Source organism: Lontra canadensis, unplaced genomic scaffold (assembly GCF_010015895.1).
Source record: "Lontra canadensis isolate GAN:19392208 unplaced genomic scaffold, GSC_riverotter_1.0 scaffold4, whole genome shotgun sequence".
In the NCBI taxonomy this organism is placed as follows: Eukaryota; Metazoa; Chordata; class Mammalia; order Carnivora; family Mustelidae; genus Lontra; species Lontra canadensis.
The window spans coordinates 51,314,681-51,339,465 of record NW_022630998.1 but is presented as its reverse complement, the minus strand read 5'-3'; the positions used below and the strand labels follow the sequence as shown (position 1 = coordinate 51,339,465).

Below are 24,785 nucleotides of genomic sequence, written 5' to 3'. Positions count from 1 at the left end.
CATCTACTTGTGATTTCTCTCTGTCAAATAAATAAATAAAATCTTTTAAAAAAAAAAAAAACTGTATCTTTATCATTTAACAAAAAGGACTGTACATTGTAGACTGTCCTTTGCTTTTTTCTTGACAGTATTTTGTTATCATGATAAACACAGAGCCTTTTAATGACTGAATAATATTCCATCTTATGTATATCACATTAGCCAATTTCCTGTTTTTAGACATTTATATAGTTTGTTTTTGGATTGTAAATTAAGCTTCAGTGACTACCATTGTGTATACATTTTCATAAATTTGTGCTTATAGTTCTGTAAAACAAATATTCAGAAGTGGAATTGCTGAGTCAAAGGACATGCTTATTTAAAATTTGATTGTGTAGCTGAAGTGCCCTGTCAAACACTGTACCAGTTTATATTTACCTCATAGTATGTGAGAGTGCCCATGGCCCCACATTTTGGCCAACATTGCATATCATTAGTCTTTCATTTTTTGCCAGTTTGGTGGATGAAAGATGGTTTCTTATTCTAATTTATGTTTGTTAGCTTTTTAGCATCATTGTACAACTTGTCCTGTTTATCATCAGTTTCATATTTTTTGGTATATTTCCTTTCACACATGGGTAAGAATTGTTTGTTTTTTTCTTACTGGTCTGTAATCATCCTTGGTATATTAGAATTTTAGCTCTGAGATATATTGCATTTGTTTTCCTCCACTTCTGTTGTGAGTTATGAATTTCAGTTACAGTATTTTTCCATAGAGAAACTTTAATTATTTTTTAAAATTTCAGTTCTTTCTTTTCATTATTTCTGTTTAGGTCTTATAGAATGGCCTAGAGATGCAGTGCCGCATAGTATCTAAGAGTACAGACACGTGAATTCTAATCAGAGTTTCCCCACTATCAGGTAGGGTAACCAGGCAGTTCACTTCAGTTTTCTTAACTGTGATATGAAGATACTACTTCATAGTTATTGCATAGACTTCATCTTTGTATAGTTCTTCAAACAGTGCTTGGTGAATGGGAAACCCTGTGTAAGTAATAGCTATAATTATTCTCCATTGCAGAATTATCACAATTCACCAATGTTTTCTAATATTTTTATGTATTTAAAAATATATTTATATGTATTATTTGAGTGAGAGAGAGAGAGCACATGCAGTGGGCGGAGGGAGAGGGAGAGAGAATCTCAAGCAGACTCCACACTGAGCTTGGAGCCTGATGCAGGGCTCGATCTCACGACCCTGAGATCACAACCTGATCCCAAACCAAGAGTTGGACACTTAATCAACTGAGCCACTCAGGCACCCTAATTTTATGTATTTAAAAGAAATACTTTAACCTCTGATCCTTCTGAAGTTTAAGGGGTACAGAGGGCTCTAACTTTATTTTTTCCAAATGACTAGGTGTTCTAGCACTGTTAATTGACAAAAAATATCCCCTTTATCATACACTAAATTTTCAAGCATTTGGAAGTTCCCAAATGCATTTCTTTTTTTTTTTAAAATAAAGATTTTATTTATTTATTTGACAGAGAGAGACACAGCAAGAGAGGGAACACAGCAGAGGGAGTCGGAAAGGGAGAAGCAGGCTTCCCGCCGAGCAGAGAGCCTGATGCGGGGTTTGATCCCAGGACCCTGGGATCATGACCTGAGCCGAAGGCAGATGCTTAACAACTGAGCTACCCAGGCACCCCCCACAAATACATTTCTTTATTCCAGATCCTTTTCTTAACACTAGGAGCCTAAACTCCTGAATAGTCACATTTCAAGTTTTGTACAAAAATTAAAAGAAAGTCATTGACTAAAGAGAAAGAAGGTATCACGAGACTGTTAACTATATGTTTGCTGACTCATTAATATTTTGGTTCTTGAAATGTCTTAGCCTCAATGGCAAAATCCTGCATCCAACTGCCTCCAGGTTAGTTTCTCTCGAAGGTACAGCTCTGGCAGGCACTGCAGTTGCCACCTGTCCAAACTGATCCTCTGTCCTCCCCAGCCTTCCCATCCTCTCCCTCAGACCTCCAGGTTGTTTGGGATGCCTGTTAATTCCTGCCACCATCCCCCTAATTACTGTGCTCTTACTCTACTGGCTTTCTCAGCCTCAGCATCCAGGCAGTCTCCAGTTCTAGTGTTCCCAGTTCTCTGCTGGCTTTGGAATCTACACCGTAGCTGCTAACACAGGGTCACGCCTCTGTCACCTCATCCTAGTTCTTGGAAAGCTTTCTTCGTACCTTTGTACCATCGTACTGCTTTTAGACATGTCTTCCTGTCTTTTCCCTACACCGCGGTTAGAGTGGGGCTTCTACAGTGCAGGTCGGACCGTGACACTTCTGTCCACGAAACTTTGCTCATCCTCTGAATGAAGTCCAGACTCCTTATTGTAGCTCAGAAGCCTCTGGTGACCAGCTCTGCTCCCCTCTTCACTCCCCTTTCAGGGCATCCTCCTCCAGACATCCGTGTTCATCCTTGTTCATCCATGCTCATATTACTGTTTTCCCAGCTTGCCCCTCTTTTTTCTCCGTGTGCCATTTCCCCTATCTGGAATACTCATTTTATTTCCATTGTGAGATGTTTTTAAATATGTTTTTATTCTCTTTGCAATAAAGAATTACTGGCATTTTGCTACATATAAATGTGGCTATTTGCAGAAGTCATTACTGTATTGGGAACTCATTACTGCTGAACTCTTTGGTTTTGAGTTCTTCAGTATCTGAATTAGATTTGCCACTTTTAAACCTCTTCGGTTTTGCCTCTGTCACTGCATATACATGGTCATGTCTCACTGAACAGTAGTGTTTACAGAGTTGTTTGTAAAGTATATATTATTATAAAATGAGTCAGATTTTTCTATTTGTACTAAAATTTCAAAGGTGCAATATCAGGAAAATATTTTGGTGCCACACTACATATTGCTGTCTTTGAAAATAATCCAAGACCATCTCCAGTCAGAGAACAAACATGCTCAAAAGCTGCAAGCACAGGGTTTGACTGTGTCGTGGGCACATCATCACAAGGTTTATATCGGTTTCCGGGCCTCCTCAGGCAAGGTTCCAGGAAGCTGATGGGCTATAGAAGATAGGCATGTCAGTTGTGGGATCACTTGAAATCTCTTTTTGTCTGGTCTGAACTCTCTGGAGAGAACCCGAAGGGCAGAGTAGTAAACATGCCAGGGCGAATGCCCATTGCCAGTGCTCTCACCCCCCTGACGGCGCCACTGCCCGTGTCTTCAGGAGCACTTTGAGTGACTGCTGTGAGCCAGGCACCAAGGTGCTAGGAACCCAGCAGGGATGAAGCCTAGGTATGAAGGACTTTAACAAGGTAACAGTGTACTGGTGACAAGGAGTGTGTAGGCCTCAGTCAGCAGGGAGTGAGGCAGTATGGGGAGGGTATTCTGGGAAATGGGAAGTCCTTGGCAAGTCCCAAAGAATGCGGAGTTGTTAAGCAGGTGAAAGGGGCTTGCAGGAAGGTTTCATGGCTGGGGTGACAGAGGTTGGGAGGGCAGGCCCTCTCTGCTGATAGGGAGAACTGCAAGTATAATTCAGATAGCTCCGTCTGGGTGGAGAGCAGGGTGTAGATGGGGCTCAGGAATGAAGCTGGGAACAAGATTTCTGTCTCTGTCCAGAGAGTCATGCTCTCTGCTTCCGTATCGCTCCCACTGGCGGGTCCTTAGATCTTTGTTTTTAGGACAAAATAAAAAGCTTTTGTAGTTTGACTTTTAATCACAGGTTGCTGGGAATTGGGTTAGGAGGCCCAAAGGAGTTACGTCAGAGCTGGTGCGAGATAGTCTGAGCCACAGGTCTGGGAGCTGTGGCTCTTTGCGCTGCCAACAGCTCCCACAGTTTCAGAGGTTCACAGATTGGGAAGTGTTCTCCTGTAAAACAAATTCCATCCACTGTGATTCTGAATGTGGTTTTGGAACTGCACGTTTATATTTTGGAGATGGCTCAGTGTAGTGATTGGGAACCTGCATCCTGAGAGTCAGGCCTGTTAGCCACTTACTACTGCTGGACTTCGGGCAAGTCACTTACTCTGAACTTCAAATGTCCTACCTCAGAAATGGTGTGAGGGGAGTGATTAGATGAGATAATGAAGCATGATTTTTGACCCAGAAGACTACTCAGTAAACATTAACTGTCAATAATTTCACTGCAAGTAACTGAAGACTCACGAATTAATACTTTGTACAGATGAGGATGACATTAAGAGACTCAAGGTTACCTTACCAGTTGCCATTACTTTAGCAAAAGTAGTGTGTATAGATTATACATCATCTTGAGAGCAGTTTATTTTCTTCATTAGTTTGAAATTATTTGCTAAAATAATAGAAAACACAACTTTCAAAACTATGTGTTGAGGGATAAAGCATATCATTGGTACTACATAGATCAGGGATCTCATCACTTTGTGAGGACATAAGGCTGGTCTCCTGGGTTTGGTTTTCTCACCTGTGAAAAGAAGAGGACTTACATAATCTCTTGGTTCCCTTAAAGTTCTAGCAACTTTCCACTAATCTAATTTGAAAATTACCTCTTACGTATATCTTTAGTAATAATTATTGAAACATTTAGTTTTTTGAACTTACAGACTCTTGGAATTTTAAACCTGGATACCAGCTCTAAAGAGAAATACGAAGGAGAATTGATGAAAGCTCAGAAACAAGAAATGTTTGTTAAGTGACGTTAAATGAAGAGGAAATACTTACTTTTTTAAAGCCTATAACTATACTGGGAGAATAGTATTTTGCAAAGTGGTGAGAAATTAGGACTGTGAGTAGTTAGCACGTTTGTGTTTAATAGATTCTGTTAGAGCGGAATTTTGAAAATAACTTCATATCTAATTTTGGGAGGCACCTGGGTGGCTCAGTTTGTTAACTGGCTGCCTTTGGCTCAAGTCGTGATCCTGGGATCATGGAATTGAGCCCCACATCAGAACCCTGCTCGGTGGGGAAACTGGTTTTCCCTCTCCTTCTGCTGCTCGCCCTGCTTGTGCTTTCTCTCACTGACAAATAAATAAAATCTTAAAAAAAATAAGCAACTATACTGTTAAAAATTGTCTTTCTTTACTTCAGCTTTAGTTGTATAAGGATGGATATCCCTGGGGTAACCTCTAATAAGCAAAGCTCTCCTTGGACTTTTTCCTGTGTTTATAAAGTTCTTCCCATAAATGGCCATATGCATACATACTTTCCTTTTTACTTAAAACTTTAAAATGTGCTGTTTGGTGAACGCTTAGTTGTATTGTTTCCTGATTGTGAAAATTCAAATTTAATTGTATTGGGCGGGGTTATTTTCACATACTTTGAAAAGAGTTGGCAGTTCCTAGTAAGTATGAATTTCACTGCGAATTTTTTTAATCTAATAATTTGGGGCTCAGGTTATAGAAAAATTTGACTTTCGAGTAGATGTAGAATAGGATTTTTTAACTGACTTAATCATTGTGATTGTGCCAACTTGAAGCATATCCACAGAAAACTCTCTGGCCCATTGCTGTTCTTCATACACAGAAGTAAAGCTGCTTCTAATTCATTGCTGAGCACATCCAACACTAATATTGTTTGTCTTAGATTCCTGGTCGTGAGGAATACTTGACCCTTCCTGTTTCCATCACAGCCCATACACTTAGTTCTGAATGTTGGGATCAGTTATTCATACGTCTGGGAGCACTTATTACATGCTACACGCACCTGATTTATTCACAGACATAGCTGTGGTGAGAAATAGAGCAGGTTCTTTTGAGTCTCTATTGCATTAGCACCATTCTTCTAGCTTATTGTGACTGATCATGATAACTCGCAATAGTTTTTGTTACCACTGATAAGGCAGGTGAGACTCATTTGCACAATGCAAACTGAACTCATTCTTCAGTTTTATAAGTGCATGGTGGAACATTCCCTCCACTGCAGGAGGATTTGCTAGGAGTTTTAAATAGTGCCAAAGATGCATGAGAACAAAGCCTTCTCTCTTGGGGCTTAGATCCATAAAGGCAGTTTTGGCACCAAAGAGAAAAGGTTTATGCTCAAGAACTTCTTGCTTCTCTTCTCCGCTTACTTCCTGGGCCAAATTTTGGTAGAATGGTAGAAAACCATTGGTGTCTGAAGTCAGCTTATCTCTAAATACAGCAGCTTGGTAAAGAAATGTGCTCAGAATTACATTGTGTAATATAATGCTTTATTCTTAGTGAAGGTTCCCTAAAATAGTGAATGTTGCAGGTTTTAATTACTAAAAATAAATTAGTAGAAATTTCTTATCTGAGTAGATAATACGGTTGACCATATACTGAACCAAGGTGAATTTTTTTTTTTTTTTGAGTTCTGTCTGTGTTTCATAGTCCCCGCCTGTAACACATATACATCCCTCAGCCCTCCCTCAGCCCCCAACACACATGTAGGTCTTGCCTTTTCACTCATGCTGACAAGTTGTTCTGGGACTTGATATTACAAGGTCTTCAGTAAGAACTGAGTTCTTTGCAAGTTTCTGATAATGCCATTGCATTCATACATTTTCATGTATTTCTCAGCTGTTTATTAAAAATAAATCTTAAAAATCGTTTATTGAGCATTGATAGGGTTTGCCTTTGCAGTCAATCTGCTCTATGCTTTGAGTTGCTTATCCCATACTTTTACTCCTAGGCTGATTTTCTGTCCTCATGCTGTTGAGTTACTTCTGCCCTAATATGTTACTTTGAGCACAGGAGCTACATTTTATATTGGCTGAAGTCAGATTGTTTTTAACTCTGTCAGAGAATTTAGCTCAAAGACCTAGAAAAGTACATGCTATCAATTAATTGATTTTTTAAAAAAATACCTAATCTAGGATTGATTTTTTTTTTTTTAAGTGCACTAAGGGAGATTGCCTGCATCAAAAACAGTGGTAATAGCACTTATGTTTTGTAAAAAGTTTCTGCTTAAGGGATATATTTTAAATGTTCAGTTTTTTCCATATGCCTTGTCAGCCACCTGAAACAAATCTTTTAAAATATAATATTCTGTCTTCTTTCCATTAACCATGAAGATATCATTGGAAATTTTATAATTTCACCATTCTAGCTCTTTCTTCTACAGCACTTTTACCTGTGAAAATGGGATAAAATCCTGGGTTTTTAGACTGATGTGTAAGAATATGGGGTTTGGACACTGTGAAGACCTGACAGCCATCACCACCTCTCCTCCAGGATTATGCGTCATGGAGGAAATTGTGAAGTCAGCACTCTTAGCTCTTGTGGCTTTCATTTTCTGCCCAGCAGCCCAGTAGTTATTTTGGGGTCTCTCCTATAAGTCTGGGAAGGAAACATCACTGGGTCTCACCCTGGATCCTGGGCAAAGAGGGGTTCTCTGCTCTGCTGCAGCTGAGGCTGGGGTGGACTCCTTGCCCTAGTTCAAGATACTACAGATAACACAGAGTTGCTTTTGGATAATACTCGCTCAGGATATTGACCTGACCTATTGTTCTGCCTTGCTGGAGCATAGAAGTCACCAGTGGAACTTTTTTAGGAGACTAGATCAGGAATGGGTGGATGGGGAAAAGAAGGGACCATTACTGGAGGCACTGGTAGCCACATCAGCTAGAGTCAATCTTTATAACCAGTGAACTACAAAACTTGAATCAGGCTTATTTATTACAAGGTAGTTAGACTCTGACAGAGGGAGATGGACCACAGAAGACTCAGGCCTTAATTTTTTGTTAACCCCTGATTTGTAACTTAATGTTTTACTAATTGTTCATTTCATAATTCAAGTTTAATTGGACTGTCAATGGGGCTTTGGACTACCCTTTCAAAAAATTGGTAGCATATTCACTTCTGCATTTATTAAATGATATTTGGAGTCATTAACTCTTTCTCTTAGAACCTTAAACATTAAAAACAACTTAGAATATTCTAGTCTTTTTCAAGATACTGAACAATTGCTTATGTAGGACTAATGAAAAAGATTTGGAACAAATGAATTCCATGATAATTCTTCTTTGACCTCTCAGGAATCAAGTAGCCCAACTTAAAGGTGAGAAAATGTGGAAAATACTTTGAAAACCAAAATTATTCTGATACAAAACTTGGACTTTCTTCCCTGTTTCAGTTAAAATTAAAAGCCTAATTAAATTGCAGTTCAAATTCAAGAGTTTCTTATGGACACATCTGATTCCTTCTTTCCCCTTTCAGGTATCGTATAGGGAATTTTCACATGTCTTTAACTGAAAGGTATTTGACCTCTCTCCAGGAGCTAATTGTGGTAGACTAAGTATTAGCATTGACTCACACCATCTGGCCTGTCCCCAGTACTGTCTTCTCAACTTTGCAGGAGATTGACTCAAGTACTCCAACTTCTTTGACTTTGTCCTCATCTGTGAATTGGACGTAGTACCTTCCCTACGTCCAGAATTGGAGAAGATCACATGAGATACTGTATATGAAAGTGCTCTCAAAGGGTAGAAATAATGCACTAGGATTTATGGTTCCAGCACTCTAGAATTCCAGAGTGCAAGCACCTGTCTCTCTAAATATCACAGTGGCATTACACCAACAGAGCCCTGGAGTGCCAGAGTGAGCAGAGCCCTGGAGTTCCAGGCTGCAGTGGCTGGCCAGTGCTGAGTTCCCTCAGCTCATTATAGTTCAGCCCCGTACTCCTGTGTGCTGGTCTCACTGGAAAGAGCAATAATAATTTGCTTCCTCCATGCCTGGTCCACTGGGTGCATTATATAGTTTCTCTCACTTAAGCCTTGCACTGTCCTTGTAAAGTACAGTTTTATTCCCATTTTACAAGTGAGAAAGCAGACACTCTGAGAGATGAGGTAACTTGGCAGCTAGCTAGGCAGTGAAGCCTGGCTGTGAACCCTCATAATTTGACTATGCCCTTAAGCTTTAAATAATCTTTTATACACACACACACATGCACACGATGTGTATATATATGTATATATATATATATATATGTGTGTGTGTGTGTGTGTGCGCGTGTTCATGTATATATTATATGATATATATAAAAATACATACTAAATCAGGATAGGTTTGAGTTATAATAGCACATGGGTTATTATCCGTTATTTATTTCCTTGTCTTGGCTTTTATTGAAGTAAAAATCCTATCTGGTGGTGACTTTTAAATTATGTTTACGTCTTCCAAAATACACAGGAAGCATCAGTAAACCATGTTAACATTTTTCATCATGACGTGAAGTTCTTATAAAATAAAGCCAGCTGTGAACGCAAATAAATTTAGACTTCACTGTTTACTCTGCTGGAGAAGGGAGTAGGCTCCAGGCTGCAAATGTAGTTGAATTCATTAACACACAGAACTTTGTCCACAGAATGGGAGATGTGCTTGGGGCACATGTGCACTGAAAGTGGTCATCGTGAATACTGTGGAATCTTCACCCTTCAGAGAGTGCACACACAGACTTTATCTCCCCCACACCCTGGGACACAGCCATCATTCCCATTTTACAGATGGTGGGAATACCTCAGAATAGTTAGCCTCCCCGAGCAAGTGAATCAGGAAGAGGCACAGTGAAAAGTCTTGACTCTCTGCTGTACGTGCACACACTCCCTCCTCAGCTTACACTTGAGTGTCCTGGTGCATACTCTAAGGTAGCTGCCTTGGGTGTTTCAGACATTTTGGAATTTACTCCTTTATACCTAAATGTAGTTATTAGAGCTCTTTATAAGTGAGTCCTGAAAAAAATAACTAGTTTTCATGTCCAGTGGTTTTCAATTAAAGCTCAGTTCAGACTTTAGCATTTTTTTAGTAGGTATATTTTAATTGTTGACTATTCCTGTTCAGTCAGGATGTCAATTTCTAAGGCTACCATCCAATATACAGGTATGCCTAAATGAATTCTAGTCCATTTATTCTCTTATTGATGTTTGTTCTTATCTGTAATATAAGTTAACAAATGCCTGCCTACTAAGTGTGGGATCTTCAGTTTGTGTTCAGCGGGCATCTTCTTTGATAATTAAAAGAGCTTAGTGGCTTTGAGAGAATTCAGTAATCTCCCTGACCCTATGCCTCCCCCACAAACAAAGGAGATTATCTTTGAGTTTAACTATAGAAACGCCACTCAGGTAAAAATGAAATCTTCAGGGCAAGAAATGTACGTTATTCTCTTATTTTGTTTTCTTAAAAATAATGGTAACCTGTTTGCTGACCTATAAATCTTACATATGTGCTCCTTATAGAAACTTACATTATCATTTCAACTCAGTCCATATTTACTGGCATACTCGCATACTGTGCTAAGAACTCAGTTGAAGAGGTAAGAAGATGATTCATTTCTTGTGATCCCTAGCTATTGACTCCTGGTAGCTAGTTTCAGGAAAAACTCTTAGAGAAAAAAGGAGTGGTTGTCCATTCTACCTGGTTTTGACAGTATTCATGCTTACGCTGGATACGAGGACAGCTTCATAAATGCTGCCTGTTGATTATCCTTTTAGTGTACAAATGATGTAGGCAGTGAAGAAAAAAGATGAAGAAAGAAATACTGCTATGCCTTAAGAAAGGCCTCTTAAAAAAGTGTTAGTTGGCACACATATACACACACTCCCCAAGAAAAAAGACAAGAATGATTCATCAAATTCCTAAAAGTTATTTTATTAGGTATGTTTTATTTATATACATCTTTTAAGAAAATAACTTGTGGAAAGTAAGATATGCTTAATCATATCTATTACAGTTATAATAATTTCAACTTTGTAATTGAAGTTTCATGGCTTCTCATGAGTGTTTGTAAGGATACTTTTGCTCAGGGGCGCCTGGGTGGCTCAGTTGTTAAACGTCTGCCTTCGGCCTAGGTCATGATCCCAGGGTCCTGGATCGAGCCCCACATCGGGCTCCCTGCTCAGCAGGAAGCCTGCTTCTCCCTCTCCCACTTCCCTGCTTGTGATGCCTCTCTCGTTGCGTTCCCTCTTTCTTTGTATCTTTCTCTGTCAAATAAATAAAATCTTAAAAAAAAAAAAAAAAAAGGATACCTTTGCTCAGCCGAACCCTGGGTTGCTCAGAATCTTTCATAGTTGCTGAGGATTGAGGAATGAATGGGGAGTTTTGGGGGGCAGTTTTAATTCCATTACGGATAGGCCCTAGCTCATATGTGGACTTCTGAAATAGTAGGGAAATCCTAGCTCAGATATCTTCTTCTCAGGAGTGCCAGGATTTCCTGGCAGGAGAGCAGAGCAGAACCTGCAAAGGAGCCTGAGATGTCACAAGACAGATGACACCCAAAAGGCAGGAGAGAGGACTTTGTCCAAGGAGAAAACAGTCAGCAGCAGCAGTGCCGCTGGGCAAGGAATGCAAGGGTGGTGGTGTGTGTCTCCTGACCCGCAGTTTTAGTGGAGCGGTGGGCATCAGCGCCGCTGTGCTTCATTAGGGAGTGACAGAGCAGTGAGGAAGCACAGGCTCCTCTTGAGAAGCTCATGGAGAGGGAGAAAGCCTACGGGTTAGAAAAGGCAAAGAAGCATTTCAGGGTTGATTTGGTTAGTTTGTATAGAAGGCTAGGAGAAGGAAGAATGCTTATAGGCTGAAGAGATGGAGCAGAGAGAGGAGGTTTTGTTGTTCAAGTAGCGAGCTTGCTTTTTCTGAAACACTGACATTTCTTGAGGAGGAGGCTTGGAGGGCACTTGACTGAATGGTGAATAGGAAGCCAGTCTGTGATTAAAAGTTTGCCATGGTTATGAAATATGTAGATGGGCATTTTCTCTGTGTTTAAGTTATTATAGTTCATGACGTAGCAAAACATGCACTCACTCAACACATCTGGCTGTGTGCCAAGTGCTAGGAATACACCGGCAATGGAACAGACAAAAAATCCCTGCTCTTATCGAGATTATGTTCTCACAAAACATAAGTGTTTTGTTTTAAGTGTGCTTGGAACCCATTTTATGGTTTCTACGTACACAGTTTGTTCATGTTTTATGGACTTGCCTGCAGATGACAAGGAACACTTTTTTTAAGTGACTTTCCGTGCCCCAGGTGTTCAGAAGATTGCTTTCTTTCCTAGCCCTCTTGGGGTTCCTTACATTTCTTTACCCCTTCCTAATTGTCATGTGTAGTTACCTCATAGAAATAGTGTCATTGTCCCATTTTTAACTTGGTCAGCATGCGAACCTGACTGGCCAATCAGATTTTGATTTTGAAGATGTGGTATAGCGATGCAGCCAGGGAGGGGATCCAAGAGTACTTTCTTGGTAATAATAAAGTATCAAAGTTTTTACATATTTTTAGAAAAATATTTCAGAACATATTTAGAAATATCCCTGTAAATATTACGTGCATTGCATAATTGGTAGGCTTTCTTGGATGAAAAGTGGTAGAGAGATGGCTTATACTTGGCAGGTATGCAGTTTATCTTTTTCTTTTTTTTTAAGATTTTATTTATTTGACAGAGAGAGATCACAAGCAGGCAGAGAGGCAGGCAGAGAGAGAGAGAGGAGGAAGCAGGCTCCCTGCCGAGCAGAGAGCCGGATGCAGGTCTCGATCCCAGAACCCTAAGATTGTGACCTGAGCTGAAGGCAGAGGCTTAACCCACTGAGCCACCCAGGCGCCCCAGGTATGCAGTTTATCTTATCTCTGCCTTAGGTAGAGGGTGACTTATTGCTTACATATGGCTAGTTGCTGTGCCATCGATAAATTACACTCTCTAAACAATTTTTTAAGTTTTGTTGTATCTTGTTTATGTAAACATCATATTGTGATTGGAACGTGGTTGAGAACAGCTGCTTTAGCTTATTGGTGAACACTTTCGCCATCCATTCAGTTCTGTTAGAAAGAACCCAGGAGTGTCCCGTGCAGTCTGCCATCCTGAGAACGCTTACTTGGAATAATGAACAAAATTGATTCTCAAGTCTATAGCCTCGGGTTTACATTAATTAATTCTTTAGAATTTTGTTTTAGTCATCTTTGTATTATTAACACAAAACTTTCACTGTCCCCCTCTCCCAAATCTTAGCATAAAATTGGCATTCTAGAAATAGATGGTCTGTTTTTCATGCTTATGCTGTGGCTTCAGATGCATCCTGCCACCTATATCTCCCTAAATTAGGAGAACCCTGGTTTGAGGAGTCTGGATTTGGGGTTCCAACACTGCCCCTTCCCTGGACACACCCCATTACACTGGCTCCCTTAGCTAGTTCCCTCTAAGTTTGCTTCACAGTAATGGTCTCATGGCTTCTGCCTCTCCCCTCCCAGACACAAAACCTGTTGGGGTTTTCTTCAAGACTTTTTATTCTTATTAACCATAGGAAAATCAACAGGCGTTAGCAAAATTAGAGTCATGGGTAAGCTCCAAAGTTATTGGAAAGTTTTTTCACTGAAAGACAGATGTCTAGGCTCATGGTTCTTGACTTCTTTTACAGGGGATGAAATCTTTCACTTCACAAGGAGTGATCCCTGCTTTTCCCTCTTTCTGCAGTCCCTAGAACTAATGGTGGATACTTGGTTTAAACAAAGGTCTCATTGAAGCTTATTTACATCCTAGAGATCTTTCTGGTCTAGAGGCTTATATTGAAAAGGCATTGCTTCTTCCTAGCCTGCTATGTACAGGTGCCAAGCATTAGAAGGTCCATAATATTAGAATGGAAGATGAGTAAGACATGGGCCTTACCCTTAAAATACAGCATGAGGGGAATGATCATCCTGTTCCTTTATTGAGGACTTAATTATTAAGTACCTCCCATATGCCAAGCTTTCTGCTAGGGCGGGGAACATGTTGAGACCCATTTTTGCCCTCAGGGATCATTTCTGGCCCTCACAGTCAAGTGTTGGAGACAGATATGTAAGAGACTATTATAATAGTACTATTTACTCAGTGGGGATGGAGGGATCCATCCCTCACCCCAACCTCAGACTGAGTTAGAGGGGCTGTGACTAGTGGGGAAGGCTAACAGCAGTATCTGGGACAGTTTCTCTAAGGTAAAGATAATCCTAGAACTTGAGTGATAAGATGGCAACTACAGGGCATTGAGACTAAAACTAGACAAATTTTATTTTTATTTTTTTCTTCTTCTGTATAGTAGATAAATTACATTTTATTGTTAACTTTGTTCCCATTTTTCAACTTAAAAGTTTTAAGGTTGAGTATCAGCCAGAGTGGTAATAAATTGAGTCAAAGTTATTCCAAGTAAAGAGAATATTCACATGCATGCTTATGAAAAAGAGATGCTGCCACATTCTTAAATAGCAATAAAGAAAATAGTAATTTATATAAGTACAGTCTTTTGCCTCATTTCCATTCAGATTATTCTTTTTATAACTGAATTCATTAAAATTAGAAATGGTTATAATGACTATCTTTTGAAGCATATACTAGGCTAAGTAAGTCAGAACCTGCCATTTTAAAATAAATGCAATTATTTGGCTCTTCTAAATTGTAGCTTTTGCTACAGTGAAAAAAAATGGCATATTTATGAACACCTCTAGAATTCTGTTGAAATGAGGAAGACATTATTTAGGTAGACAAAGTAATAACTCAGCCTATATTTGGAACACGATATCAGAATTAATGTGTATTTTCTTTAAAGTGATACCTCTTTTTCCAAAGTGGCCGTACTAACTTGCATTCCCACCAACAGTGTGAGAGGGTTCCCCTTTCTCAAAAAGTTAAAAATAGAGCTATTCTATGACCCAGAAATTGCACTGCTGTGTATTTACCCCAAAGATACAGATGTAGTGAAAAGAAGGGGCATATACACCCCAGTGTTCATAGCAGCAATGTCCACAATAGCCAAACTGTGGAAGGAGCCGAGATGCCCTTCAATAGACAAGTGGATAAAGAAGATGTGGTCCATATATACAATGGAATATTACTCAGCCATCAGAAAGGATAAATACCCACCATTTGCATTGACCTGGATGGAACTTGAGGGGATTATGCTAATTGAAATAAGTCAAGCAGAGAAAGACAATTACCATATGGTTTCACTTATATATGGAACATAAGGAATAGCATGGAGGACATTAGGAGAAAGAAGGGAAAATGAAGTGGGGAAAATCAGAGGGGGAGACAAATGAGAGACTATGGACTACAGAAAACAAACTGAGGGTTTCAGAGGGGAGGGCGTTGAGGGGTTAGGTTAGCCCAGTGATGGGTATTAAGGAGGGAACATATGGCATGGAGCACTGGGTGTTATACACAAACAATGAATCATAGAACACTACATCAAAAGCTAATGATACTGTATGGCGACTAACATAACATAATGAAAAAAAAAAAAAGTAGGGGGGTGGATGACATCTTTGATATTAATAGTCACCTAAATTACATTTCAAAGGAAAGAGTGCCACCTGCTGAATGAGGATTTTTTCCTTCCCTGTCATTCCATTCTAGAATGTTCTGTTTCACTTTGTAATTCTTAGTTGTTTTTTTTTTAACTACAAACAGGTAGCTTATGCCAAGCCAGTGAACGAAGAAGTTAGGTTCACTCCTGATCTCATCATCCAATGGATTAAATAAATAAGGTGGCTAGTATGCATAGAGGAAGTTTGTGCCTCCAAAACCAGTTGGAGAAAACATAACATAAACATGATTCAGCACTTTGCAAGTTTCAAAACCTTCCCGTGAATGTACTGACTGGCCCAAACGTTTTCATTTTAAAATGGGTATGTGTATTGGGGAGGGTATGTTCTATGGTGAGTGCTGTGAAGTGTGTAAGCCTGACGATTCACAGACCTGTACCCCTGGGGCAAATAATACATTGTATGTTAATTAAAAAAAAAAGATGGGTATGTGTATGCTCATTGAATGGGAATAGGTGGGCAAATGGGTGGGAAGTAATTATTCCAAGGAATAACTGAAGAGGAGTAAGGAACATATGACATTGGTCTCAGCATCTGGTGGGAAGATCTCAGTCACCTAAAGAATAATAATAATACGGAGATTATTTGATCACAACTTGGCTGTAGGGGAGATAACTGAAGTCAGGTTGGAAACCCTAATATCTCTTTCACAGTAATCCATTTGGTACTTTTGGTAGTTATGAACAAGATGTTATCTCATCATTGAAGGATTGAGAACATGAACACTAGCAAACACACCAGTAACAGAATTAAAAGATTTTATTTGAGAATTTTACATGAGCATTATTTATAGTTTACTGGCACATTTGTGGTGTTTTGGCTTAATTTATTGCTAGGCATCAAATATTTGCAGCTTTTTCCGCTTATTTATTGGACTATGTAAGTAGAGAGTGATTTTTTTCAAGAGGAGCTAGACTGCATGACAATTGATTTATACCTGCTGTTGTAGATAGATTAATAGTACAGCCCACTGAGGAATGATGTTTTGTATTAAAATCCTGAACTGAAAAATAGAAAAACATACAGTGTAGGGCATTAGAATTTGTTCCATATAAGATGTTTATATTGGGGCGCCTGGGTGGCTCAGTCGTTAAGCATCTGCCTTCCTCTGGGGCCATGATCCCAGAATCCTTGGATCAAGTCCTGAGTTGGGCTCCCTACTCAGGGGGAAGCCTGCTTCTCTCTCTCAAACTCCTGCTGCGTGTGTTCCATCTCTCACTGTGTTTCTCTGTCAAATAAATAAATAAAATCTTTTAAAAAATAAATAAATATTTATGTTGTCTACTCCAAACTGTCAAGCTTGTGTCCTAAATACCAGATGTAATTAACCAAAGGTTAGTCACGCTTTCAGTTTAAAGAATAAATTGTATCTAAGAGAGTAGATCTTAAAAAAAAAAAAAGTAAATTGTAGTGATGTCTACTCTTATTACATAAGTAAGGAATGATAATTGGCTGAATGAATGGCACGCATTCTCTGAAAATATATATATATTTTTAATTTGAGAGAGGGAGCTCACAAGCTGGTGGGGGAATGGACAGAGGAAAGAGAGGGAAAGGGATTCTTAAAGCAGATTCCCTGCTGAGCACAGAGCTCGATGACACGTGGCTGGAACCCACCACCCTGAAATCATGCCCTGAGCTGAAATCAGGAGTTGGGAGCTCAGCAGGCTGAGCTACCAGGCACCCCTCAAAAAACATAATTTTTAATAATACAAAATGAAAATATTTTAGCAGTGTTTGGGTTTTCAGGTTAGTAATTCAAAATGACACATTAAATATTAACATATCCCAGATTTTCTTCGTTTTAGAAAAGCAAACCATCACTTTTATGACACAGATCAAGCATTTCTGAAATTATGACACCAGATAATGACAAAAAGGTGCTGTGTGGCTGCAGAGAGCCCTGGAACCATGGGAATTAGAATGCAGATTGGCCATTGTCACAAGTGCAGCTGAGACTTGGCCAGAAAGTATCCATGCTTCATTTATCATTTCTAGCTACTACTTCACATCTTCTTGACTTATATCACTTAAATATGCAAAAATGGTTTTATCTTTTAAGAAAGAGAAATTTGTGGTTAATTCATTAAAAAAAAAAAAACTAGAGTTTTTAATGTAAAACAACCTAAAAGTCCATGTTTCGTGGTCTCCTTTCTGAATGTTTGTCCTGACAGTTTGACATTTCTGAGAGATTTTTTTTTTTTTAAGATTTTTTTCTTTTTATTTGTTTACTTATTTGACAGACAGAGATCACAAGTCAGCAGAGAAGCAGGCAGATAGAGGGGGAAGTAGGGAGATAGAGAGGGGGAAGCAGGCTCCCTGCTGAGCAGAGAGCCCGATGTGGGGCTCAATCCCAGGACGCTGAGATCATGACCAGAGCCAAAGACAGAGGCTTAACCCACTGAGTCACCCAGGCACCCCTGAGAGAGCTTTGAGAGTCTTTTAATATAATACTCATCCCTTTTCATATTTAGGTTTATTGCTTTTATGATAGTAACCATCAAGTATACAGAGTCTGTTTAGTATTTTCTAGCCTAAGTTTTCACAGGGTCTTCAGGTCCACATATGTACCTTGCTGATGATGGTGCTGGTGATGTTAAGAAAGGATTCTCACAGTTTAAAATACTGGGAGCTACTAAATCGTAGGAGCGGCAAAGAATAATTTGCATAAATCAACTATTAGGAGGTACCCTTCAAATTTAACAAATAAGGGAGTTTAGGAGTCATGTTGAGGTTTATATTTTTTGATACTATATTTCCCTTTTAGGACTATAGCATGTAAATAGTGGAATTAATAAATGAGTCATAATGTTCACATTGGATGACCCTGAAGTTCTGCCTTGTAGTCTGATCTGATTTGGTAAATTTTGGAATTCCAGAAAGGTTGTGAATTACCGACGATCGCATACCTGGTTAATGGCAGTTAGGACTTGACTGAATCTCCAAACTCCCCAGTCCTTTTATTCTTTGGTTCTTGAAGCCTCCCACAATGTAGAGAGTAGTAGTTCCATATACCATGTGCTTATTTTTAAAGATTTTGGCCATATGGAAAAATACAGAGGGAAAATATTAGAGAATAGTATAATGAACAGCCATAAAACGTCACCTGTATTTAGTAAATGTTAATATTTTATCATTTTTGTTCCAGTTGGGTACATGAATGTACATACTTTACAGGAACAAATATTAAACAAATAGTTGTTTGTCCCCCTGCCTCCCTCCTGGCACTCCACAGAGAACAGACCACCTGGTAATCTTGTATAGCAGTTACCTCCTGAAACTAGAAAAACATAGTTGTATTTTGCTATTTTCATCTGTTTTTCAACTAACGTATCATTAAAAGAAAATACGAATCAACATAGTGTGCAAGGAGGAGGATGGGACTTTGAGGCCAGATAAACCCAGTTTTAAAATTCAGAAATCCAATTACTATGAATTCTTAGTCAAGTTACTTGATCTTTCTGTAAGAGTTTCTTTGCTCCCACCATGAGGATGGTGTGTTTCACCTTGAAGCTGTGGTGAGAATTAGAGCCACTCTATGGACAACATCTAGCATAGTACCTAGTACAGAAGGGGTGCTCCCTAAAATGCAGCTTTAATCAACATCATTACTATGAACAATAATAGTAGTAATTTTAGTAGATAAATTTATTTGGGTGCCTTTCATGTAATTGGCACTTTTTAAGTGCTTCATTGATGTTCATTCACTTTAAAATTCTGTTAGATGAAAACTATATGCAAAGGGCTTAAAACAGTGAAAGGCGCATAGGAAAGTGCATCATATAATTAATAGGAGGAAATTAGGGAGGTTAACTTCCTTTCAGGCATTCTACATATACATTAGCTTATTTAACCCTACTAATGACACTATGTAGTAGGTATTTTTATCCCCATTTTATAGTGAGGAAGTTGAGGTACAGAGAAGGTAAATACCTTGGGCCAAAGCCATAGCTAATAGTGTCAGACCTTGGATTTGAATGCAGGCAGTCTAGCTCCAGAGTTCATTCCCCTTATCATTGTGCCATACTTTTTGATTAGGTGTGTGGTATGACTTAGGTTTCTACCCTATCCTAGAAATATATCCTTCAAATTATGTCATCTCTGGTGAATAAGAAGTCTTTTAGGCTTTATTATGTGTACAACCCAGATTTTACTGGTTTGAGTGGCTACTGCCCCCATCAGTACCCTTAAGACACCCCACCAATCCACCCTCTGCAGTATTTCTTAAACTCCCCAGTGTGGGTCTGACATGGCTTGTGAATGCATTTGGTCTGTTGCCCTGTAGCTATGTCTGGACAGCGCTGCCTCCCTGTCTGTTGCCTTTGCTTCCTCCGGCCACATTGGTCTCACTGCTCCTGCCGGGTACTGATGCTCTTTCTGCTCTGACCGCCTTCCCACCAGTCACTGCCGGGAACACAGCTATCAGTGCCAAAGACACAAGAGTGCTCCCACTGTGCCAGAGCTCTGGGAGTTTGCAGTGAAGTGAAGACTGTGCCCCAGGTCCCTATTTTATTTCATATTCTGGGGCTTTACTCGAGTCATGTGGAGATGAGAGAAAATGGCTTGTCAGGGTTTTTTGGTTTTAGTTTTTTGTTTTTCTTTTTCCTTTGGCTGACGTCTCATCTTCACCCAAGACCTAAGTCCTTGGCAGAGAGTGAGTAGAAAGGGGCAAATCTTAGTGACAGACTCTGGCCTCTGCTAATAGATTAGGCAAAGTGTGAATGTCTGACATCCCCATCTCTTAGGATGGGTTTGTATCAGGTGATTTTATGCATTTTACGCATTTACGCATTTCTGAAACCGGCTGTCAAGTAATCTTTTCCCCCATATTTTGAATTCTCAGAGCCTTAGTTGCATTAAAAACATGCTGAATTTTGTGATAGCTTGAGAAGTCTTATATTAAGACAGTAAGATAGCCAGTATTAGTTTCTTCCCTGAATTCTTCTTAGACATACTAATTGGAGCCAGAACGGACTGTAGAGATGATTTAGTACGGATTTCTCTTAGTATATACCCAAAACCACTACTCTGTCAAAGGCGTTCTGCTCAAAGGGACTTCTGTGTCAACAGCATGAGGAATGCTGTGTACCTTCTTCCCCCTGCCTTGGAAAATTAAGTGCACATAGGTTTTTATTTCTTTTATTTTTTTTTAAGATTTTATTTATTTATTTGACAGAGATTACAAGTAGGCAAGAGAGGCAGGCAGGGTGAAAGAGGAGGAAGCAGGCTCTCCTTGGAGTAGAGAGCCCGATGTGGGGCTCCATCCCAGGACCCTGGGATCATGACCTGAGCCGAAAGCAGAGGCTTTAACGCACTGAGCCACCCAGGTGCCCCAGCACATAGGTTTTTAAATAACCTGTTTAATTTCATTTTATTTCATGTTATCTAGCAGCAGAATCATAAACTGTTTAGTATTTTATAGAACATTGTTTTCACCAAAGTTATATCTTTTGTCTAGAAAATCTTTCAGCCTTTATCAGCACCATGCCTACCAATCCTGTTCTTTCCTTTAAGATTATTTAGGTATGACCTCCTCTGTGGATCTCCCCAGGACTCCCCTAGATAAAATTAAGGATGGATATCCACTCCATCCTTGCAACTATTTATGATATATTAAAATACTTCATTATAGCGAGATGGCATCATATTTTCTCTGTTGTGCTAGGCTAAGCACCTGGAGGAATAGAGATCCTATCTTACTTATCTTCTGTTTTTCCCACTTTGTATTTCTATGTCTCTTGCCTAGCCCAGAGCTTCCATATAGTAGACGTGCCAACATTCATTGAACAGAGTGGTTTTCTAGTATTAAAAGCATAAAGAAGAAAAGCAGCATTTGTCAGGAAGTCATTCTTCCTCATTCTGAGCATCCCAGTTAACATGCCTTTCCACCAACTAGAAGGAAGTACTATAGAAATAGTATCAGCTGTTCTGCGGCATTTGAAAGAAATCATTCTCCTAGCAAAGGCTGTAAGAGGGCTTTGTGCTGTAATCCAGTGCTATACTCTCTTCTCCATTAATCTGGGAACACTAAAAACAGCCCAAGGGTTTTTATTAACATCGATGGTATTCACTCAAAATATTCTAATTTTAACTGTAAACCTACTTTTCTTAAAAGAGGGGAATATGTGCAATAACAGACCAGTTTCCTAATTATTAGCCTTATTCATTTGATCTCTTAAAAGAACACTCAAACTAAGCTGCCATGGTTTTTGAAAAACAATTGACATAGTAAAAATGCAGTTGCATACCCACTGGAGAAGGTTCCAAAGAAAAGCATACAGCCGAGCTTCCATATAACATTGATTTGGAATCTTCTCCATGAAAAGCAAAATGGTGAAGGAATAGCCATCCCTCCCAACAACCCCCTGTCCCCTTACCTGCTTTACCATGAACTATGTAGTAGATGGAGGACAGGACACACAGTGCTTTGCTGAAAACTGTCTCACAGTGGTGGTATAGGGAGTTCCAATCTGCTTCTCTGATGTATTATAAAAGCTCTCTATACTTATGCATCATTTGTCATTTAGACATTCCCAACCCTAGATTTGTTATGTAGCACAAAAAGGGAATTCTTGAAAGGAAATACACATTTAGCCAAATACTATAAAATATTAGCATCCTTTTCCTTGCTTACTGATCTGTGCTCAACAATTAAGGAAGAGGATGCTCATACATCCCATTTTTTTCAAAGGTTTCTAAAAGTTCTTCATCAAGTATCAAGGACACACAAAGGAAGGAATAAACAGTGGAATTTTTAGCAGTGAATATCAAAAGAATACAAAGCTTCAAGATTAAAAGTATTTGAAGCTTTCATGGGTTTTTGTTGGAAAGGAACAAATAAGAAATGGGACCATATTGATCTTAAACTCCCTTTGTAAACACTGGCTCTGAGAAACTAGTTTACACTAAACTTGGTAGCTGTCCCAAGTTTGTGGGTGCAAAGAAGAGAATACTGTGAGTCTTTCTCTGGAAAATGGGTGGCAGGATCGTAGTATTTAGAAATATTGTTACAAAGGCCATTACTTTGATGAGCAAAAAAAGTATATTCAAAAAATACATAGTAAACATTCCACTGGCAGCTAGTTAACTTTAATGTCCATTTGTTTTTCTCCATCATTGTTAGAAGAAGAGCATTTGTTGGTGTTCTGTCAGTAAGATTTTCATGTATTTTGTGAGTTGATCAATCTTAGAAAACCACAAAGGTCATTTCTGTTCAGTTCTGACCATTTTTACAGTTTTCACTTGTCTACCATAAATACTACCATTTCATTTTAGTTCATAATTTGTGATGAGTCAGTGAATTTTGCTGAAGTCAAGTCATTATAGAACTGAAAACATGTGTTTAACTGTGGTGTGATTTGTTCTTTTATGCCGGTATATAAGGGGTGTTATCTTGAAAAGATGTCTGCCTTCACTGTCTCTGCTTTTTCTCTTTGGGTGCTTTTTTATGAACATATTTTCTGATGTCAAATTGCTAATTTTGTAGGATTTTTTTCCTAACTTAATTTGATTACTAACTTGGCTTGCCGCCTTATTTCCTTTAGATTTTCTTTAAGTTCTTTATTATTTTATTTTATAATATAAAATTTTTATATAAATAATATAATTTTATAATATAAAATTTATATTTATATATTATATATTCTATAAATTATAAATTTATAATATAAAATATATTTATTTTTAATAAATATAAAAATTTATTTTCTAAATAAAATTTAAATTTTATTTTCTTAAAATTCTTTTTGCCTCCTGGCAGGTTTTAACTTCTTTTGTAGACATTTTCTTGACCAGACAGTTACACACTTGTCAGTACATGTGATTATTCTTAAATATCCTCTGGCTTGATAAAGTATATATAATTATTTTCATTTAATGTAAATTTGTTGATTTTCACATTCATCTGTCAGCACATTTAGAAGGAACAGCAAATTTTTTTCCAGATTTGGATAGAGTATCACAGTCCCATACCCTATGATGTCATTAGTACTGCATATTAGACTGATCTGTTTGTGGTAAATTCATTAACTTGAATGTTTGGTAGTTTTTAATATGCCATTACATTTCTGAGATGCACGGATGTACCAAGGAAACTTCTTAACCAAGTTTTTGCATTGCTGCTTTATATTCTCCCTGGGACTAGGCAAGTGTTAAGAGTGATTTTTTTTTTTTAAGATTTTGTTTATTTATCTGACAGAGGGAGAGTAGGAACACAAGCAGGGGGAATGGGAGAGGAAAAGCAGGCTTCCCGCCCAGCAGGGAGCCCAGTGCAGGGCCTATCCCAGGACCTTGGGCTCATGACCTGAGCCACTCAGGCGCCCCTTTAAGAGTGATTTTGAACACTATTTTTCACTGTATCTTGTTCTTGGTTTACATAGTTCTTAGGCACAGGAAACACACCCCTTCAGTTTGATGATGTTTACTCGTGTATAAACTTATCTACCTGAAAGTCTAACCGTGGTGTTTACCTTCAGCATGTCAGTCACTTTGGAAGCTACTGAAGTCCATCCAAAAGGCTTGTGTGTTAATTACACGAGATTTACTTTTCCTGCAAAGCAATTTTTTATCAAACTCTTATTTGAATATTGTTATGGGTATTTGTGATCAAGAAAGGTGCCTTTTAATCATAAAACAGTTTTAAGTAGAATTAAATTAAAAAGTTCATAAAAGAAAACCTAAAATCTTTTCTTTCTTCACTTAACAATTTATCCCCCATTCATCATGATAATGCCCTAGTTGGTAATTACAATATGTTATGTACATTTCAAAACCTTTTTAATGATGTCTGACTTTAAAACAGTTATAATTACCAGTGATAACTGACTTATCAATCCATTAGAATTTATTCAGTATTCTGTAGAATATCAATTTTTTAAATATATCCATACATATTTATCACATATATAAGAACATATAACATAGAACTATGTAGTTAAAATACACTTTTTTTTTTTTAAGATTTTATTTTTAGGGGTGCCTGGGTGGCTTAGTTATTAAGTGTCTGCCTTTAGCTCAGGTCACAATCCCAGGGTGCTGGGATTGAGCCCCATATCTGGCTCCCTGCTCCACGGGAAGCCGGCTTCTCCCTCTCCCACATTCCCTGCTTGTGTTCCCTCTCTGCTGTGTCTCTCTCTCTGTTAAGTAAATAAAAATCTTTTATTTTTAAGTAATCTCTATACCCATCGTAGGGCTTGAAATTACAACCCCAAGATCAAGAGTCCCATGTTCCACTGACTAGGCCAACCAGGTGTCCCAAAATACACTTTCTTTTTGATTCACTTGAATTCTCTAAAAGGAGACTTTGAGGCATGTAGTTTACTCCATAGACTAGATAATAGGTGATTGACTGCCAAAAGAAATTCCATGTGCTTTTGCTACCTTTATGAATGCTTTGATACTGGGGCGCCTCGGTAGCACAGTCAGTTAAGTGTCTAACTCTTGGTTTTGGCTCCGGTCGTGATCTCAGGGTTGAGATCAAACCCTGTGTGAGGCTCTGCACTCAGCACAGAGTCTG

At 38.7% G+C, this 24,785-nt stretch overlaps 1 protein-coding gene across 6 annotated transcripts in view; it reads left to right on the top strand.

Moving 5' to 3' along the window:
• MAP3K1 (mitogen-activated protein kinase kinase kinase 1) overlaps positions 1–24,785 on the top strand; it is a 78,880-nt gene that overhangs the window by 11,392 nt on the left and 42,703 nt on the right. The window contains exon 1 of one of the 6 annotated variants that reach the window (XM_032850279.1): positions 12,504–12,527. The exons of the other annotated variants lie outside the window; for them this stretch is intronic. The gene's annotated coding sequence lies outside the window, so the exon portion shown is untranslated. Of the gene's footprint in view, positions 1–12,503; positions 12,528–24,785 lie in introns of those variants that run through there. 6 annotated transcript variants of the gene reach the window in all.